At 32.7% G+C, this 5,840-nt stretch overlaps 1 pseudogene; it reads right to left on the bottom strand.

Moving 5' to 3' along the window:
* Positions 1 to 703: 703 nt before the first annotated feature.
* LOC140959308 (uncharacterized) overlaps positions 704 to 5,840 on the bottom strand; it is an 8,647-nt pseudogene continuing 3,510 nt past the window's right edge.

Below are 5,840 nucleotides of genomic sequence, written 5' to 3'. Positions count from 1 at the left end.
ATTTTATAAATCATATTTTTATATTGATCAGAATATTAAAATTGACATTTTTTCAAATAAAAATTTAAACATCCCTAAATAGATTAATACATGTTCTAATTTAAACATTTCAAACATGTAATGTATGATATTTTTGCAAAAATTACTAAGATACAAACAATAAACATGGTTTTATTTTAAAATAATATATTTTTTAAAATATATATATATTTTTTATTTTTTTAATATTTTTTTATAAGTTTGTTCTCCCCCAAACAGAATATGACATTGTCCCTAATGTCAAAATAACTATTAATAAAGAGTACATAATGAAAGAGATATCACCTTGAATTTTATTGAAGATAACAAACTGAAACAAACGCAAACCAATCCACGACTTTTGAATCAATGATCCAACTTTCTTTTCTTACTGCTTGATTGCGACCAATTGATCTTTGCTATCATCGGATCAGGTTTATGAACAAAAGCTTCCAAATCATCAATTAATTGGTCGGCATTCGTAGCAGAGATGAACATCCTTCGTGAATTTTCTGAAATGAAATTCTGTTCCACAACTTTATCAAGAAATGTCAACAAACTGTCATAATAATTATTGATATTCAACAAGCCCACAGGTTTATTATGGATATTAAGTTGTGCCCAAGAAACAGTGTGAAAAATTTCTTCTAATGTACCAAAACCACCTGGTAATGCGATAAAAGCATCAGAATTTTCAATCATTTTGGTGATTCTTTCATACATTGAAGAAACTTTTAATTCCTCCCCAATCGTAACACCTGTAATATTTCCTTCAGCTAAAGCTGTAGGAATAATACCCAAAACCTGACTACCTCCAAGATGTGCAGATGTTGAAACAGATCCCATTAACCCAATATTACCTCCCCCATATACCAAGTGAATTTTTCTCTCAGCCAATATCTTTCCAAGATTATTTGCTGCTTCTACAAACACTTCATTTTTTCCAGGACTCGACCCACAAAATACACAAATATTTTTCAATGTTTGTGCAGAGGATCCAGCCATGTTTTTACTTTCTTTTTGGTCTGCGAAAATAGAGAGAAAGATGAGAGATTTTATAGGGGTTATATGTTATCATGACAAAACTATGGGTCACAGTTGTAAACAGAATAAACAGTAAAAACAATAATAACACACATGCATATAAACAGTAGTGTGATTGTGGCTCACAATTTTCCTCTGGTTTTACGTCCAGAAACGGCTTCAACGCCTTCTATGAGTCGAGGATATGCTTCCCATCCAATTTTCTTATAAATTGGCAAACAGGGTCTTTTTTAGTCGGATTCCCAAGACTATGACGCTCATCTTGGAATTGTTTCCATAAACGGAGAAGTTCAATATGCACATGTCCACTAGAATGCGTCTCAAGAGTCAATAAGATGTTATCTAAAGACTCCTTACTCAGCCCATTCTTAATGAAACCAATTTTATCTTCTCTGTTATTGGAAACATATCCCAAAGATCTGCATCGTTTGTCACAAGTCCATCTTGCACACTTATGACAAACCCCTAAACTTTTGGCCCTTCGTTTTTTCGCATAAGTGCTTTTTCCTAATCCAGGCAAATACCGAATGAGCAATGATTGTGGAACTTCTCCTCCTAATCGGACCTTAGCTTCTATTACAAGACGAATATCTTCTGGAATTCCTTTTTGCATTAGCAATCTCAATCTTTCACACCTTCCTGCATAAATTTTTCTTAGAACATTTTCAGAAACAGAGGGAAAATATTTACAAATTTTTGAGAGAATTTCATCCATTTTGAAAAGAAAAGAAATGATTTTTTTTTTTTTTGTATCAGCAATTATGGGAAACTGATTAAACCGACTATGAGAGTCACGGAGTACCGTTATCCGCCATTTAACCGGGAAAATAAAAAGATTAAGGAAACCTGAAATAAAAACAAACAAAATTAAATGCAACACAAAAAAAATCAAGGATCGGAAAGGGAAATAAACTCTTCTTGAAAAATTTCATTTTCTAAAAATGGTTTAAGCCTTTGTCCATTTACTTTAAAAACATCACCATTTTTAGGATTTTCAATATCCACAGCTCCATAAGTATACACATGCTTTACAACATATGGGCCTGTCCATCTTGATCGTAATTTTCCTGGGAATATGTGAAGTCGAGAATTATAAAGCAAAACTTTTTTACCAATCTCAAAAGATTTTCTAAGAATTGTTTTATCATGAAATGATTTGATTTTTGCTTTATAAATCCTTGAATTCTCATACGCGTCATTTCTGAGTTCATCAAGTTCATTAAGTTGCAATTTACGCAATTTGTTGGCATCATCCATGCTTGAATTTAAAGTTTTGATCGCCCAATAAGCTTTATGTTCCAATTCCACAGGCAAATGACAATGTTTTCCGTAAACCAACCTATAGGGAGACATATTCAATGATGTTTTAAAAGCTGTTCGATATGCCCAAAGTGCATCATTAAGTCGCAGAGACCAATCTTTTCTATTTGAGTTAACAGTTTTTTCCAAAATTTGCTTTATCTCCCTATTAGCTAATTCAACTTGTCCATTTGTTTGAGGATGATAAGGAGTAGTTACTTTGTGAGTAATACCATATTTTTTCATTAATGAAGCAAATGGTTTATTAACAAAGTGAGTTCCCCCATCACTTATCATGGCTCGAGGAATTCCAAATCTACTAAAAATATTTTCTTTTAAAAATTTGATGACGATTTTATGATCATTTGTTCGACATGGAATTGCCTCTATCCATTTGGAAACATAATCAACTGCAACTAAAATATACAAGTATCCAAACGACGGTGGAAAAGGTCCCATAAAATCTATTCCCCAACAATCAAAGATTTCAATTTCAATAATAGGATTCAAAGGCATCATGTTTCTTTTTGAAATCGCACCCAATTTTTGACAATTTTCACAGATCTTGCAGATTTCGTGGGTGTCTTTAAACAAAGTGGGCCAATAAAATCCACACTGCAAGATTTTTGCAGCTGTTTTCTTTGAAGAAAAATGTCCTCCGCATGCTTCTGAATGACAAAATTTAATGACACTACTTACCTCATTGTCGGGTATGCAACGTCGAAAAATTTGATCCGGACAATACTTGAACAGATACGGATCATCCCAATAAAAGTTTTTTACCTCATTCAAAAATTTTCTTTTATCTTGAGAACTCCATTGCGGTGGCATTTTTCCTGTCACAAGAAAATTTACTATGTTAGCAAACCAAGGTGTAGTAGTAACTGAAAATAGATGTTCATCAGGAAAATTATCGTTAATTGGTGTCATTTCACAAGATGATCCTGTTACTAGTCTCGATAAATGATCGGCTACGACATTCTCGGTTCCTTTTTTATCTTTGATCACAATGTCAAATTCTTGGAGCAACAAAATCCATCGTATCAGTCGTGGCTTTGCATCCTGTTTGGTCAACAAATATCTAATAGCAGAATGATCAGTAAACACGATAGTTGTTGATCCAATCAAATAAGAACGAAATTTATCTAATGCAAATATTACAGCAAGTAGTTCTTTTTCAGTTGTGGAGTAATTCATTTGAGCATTGTTTAAAGTTCTACTTGCATAATATATCACATAAGGCTTACCGTTTCTTCTTTGACCCAATACTGCACCGACTGCATAATCACTCGCATCGCACATGATTTCAAATGGTAAAGACCAATCAGGAGGTTGCATGATAGGAGCTGATGTTAAATGTCGAATGATTTTATCAAAAGCATTTTGACATTCTTGAGTCCACTCAAATGCACTGTCTTTTGTTAAGAGGTTACAAATGGGTTTAGAGATTAAACTAAAGTCATTTATAAACCTCCTATAAAATCCAGCATGTCCCAAAAATGAACGAATTTCTTTAATGGTTTTTGGAGGGGGTAAATTGGCAATGACATCAACTTTTGCTTTATCAACTTCAATTCAATGAGATGACACAATATGTCCCAAAACAATCCCAGAATTAATCATGTAATGACATTTTTCTCAATTTAAAATAAGACCTTTTTCCTCACATTTTTTTAAATTTTTTTCTAAATTTTCAAGACAATTATCAAATGTACTCCCAAAAATAGTTAAATCATCCATGAAAATCTCCAAACAATTTTAAACAATGTCGCTAAAAATGCTTAGCATACATCATTGAAATGTTGCTGGGGCATTGCATAAACCAAATGGCATCCTTCTGAATGCAAATGTTCCAAAAGGACATGTGAATGTAGTTTTTTCTTGATCTTCAAGTGCAATGGGAATTTGATAATAACTTGAATATCCATCAAGAAAACAGTAGTAGGGATGACCTGCCACTCTTTCTAAAATTTGATCCAAAAATGGTAATGGAAAATGATCTTTTCTAGTGGCATCATTTAATTTTCTGTAATCAATACACATACGCCAACTAGATGGGACTCGACTTGTTAACAATTCACCTTTTTCATTTTTTATCACTGTGATGCCAGATTTTTTTGGAACTACTTGTGTCGGACTTACCCACTTACTATAAGAAATAGGATAGATAATTCCAACATCAAGTAGTTTGAGAACTTCAGTTTTTACAACATCTTTCATGTGCGGATTTAATCTCCTTTGTGGTTGTTGAGATGTTTTAGCATTTTATTTTAAATAAATTTTGTGAGTGCAAATTAGTGGATTAATGCCATTGAGATCTTTTAATGTCCAACCAATTGTATTTTTATGTCTTTTAAGCATATCAACTAATTTACCTTCTAGATCATTTGCTAGTTTGGAAGAAATTACCACCGGATATGTTTCATCTTCTCCAAGAAATGCATACTTCAATTCTTCTGGCAAAGGTTTTAACTCCAATATGGGTGGTTTATTTTTGTTATCATATTTTGCCTAAAATTCTTTATCTGATCCTGGTAACGAGTGATACATGATAAAATCATCAAGATCAATTTCAATATTTTTTTTAACAGTATCAATTGAACAAATATCTAATTGGTCACGAGTACTCTCTTCTTGAATGTTTTCTTCCACAAGAGTTTCAATAAGATTTTCATCTTCACTTTCATCTCCTTTGTCATGTGGTTGCTTACAAAGATTAAAAACATTAAGCTCCAAGGTCATGTTACCAAATGACAGCTTCATTATTCCATTCCTGCAATTTATAAGAGCATTAGAAGTAGCTAAAAATGGACGACCCAAAATTACAAAAATTGCATTACAAGCTTCGATAGGTTGTGTATCTAAAACTATGAAATCGACAGGATATACAAAGTTATCAACTTGGACCAACACGTCTTCTACCATACCTCTTAGTACTTTAACAGATCTATCGGCAAGTAAAAGTGTTACCGAAGTAGGTTTTAACTCACCTAGATTGAGTTCTTGATAAACTGAATATGGAAGTAAATTCACACTAGCTCGAAGATCAAGCAAGGCTTTTTTAATCTTTCGTTCTCCAATAATACATGAAATAGTAGGACAACCAGGGTCTTTGTATTTCAAATTATTATTATTTTGAATAATTGTTGCACTTACTTGTTCGGCTAAAAATGCTTTCTTTTTCACATTCAATTTTCTTTTCACGGTGCACAAGTCTTTCAAAAATTTGGCATATGATGGTACCTGCTTTATTGCATCTAATAAAGGAAGATTAACTTTTACTTGTTTAAAAATATCATATATATCAGAATTCAAATTTGATTTTTTTGTATTTTTCAATGCATGAGGGAATGGTGGTGGCACTATCTGTTGATCCTCTTCTTCGCAAGTTATGGGTTCCACTTCCTTACCCTTTGGAGTTGATTTATCATCATTTTCACAAGGTTCAAGAATGGATTTTTCCACTACCTTACCACTGC

This window comes from Primulina huaijiensis, chromosome 15 (assembly GCF_012295235.1).
Source record: "Primulina huaijiensis isolate GDHJ02 chromosome 15, ASM1229523v2, whole genome shotgun sequence".
NCBI lineage: Eukaryota > Viridiplantae > Streptophyta > Magnoliopsida > Lamiales > Gesneriaceae > Primulina > Primulina huaijiensis.
Note: the sequence above shows the minus strand (reverse complement) of the source record. Positions and strands in the feature narration are given on the sequence as shown.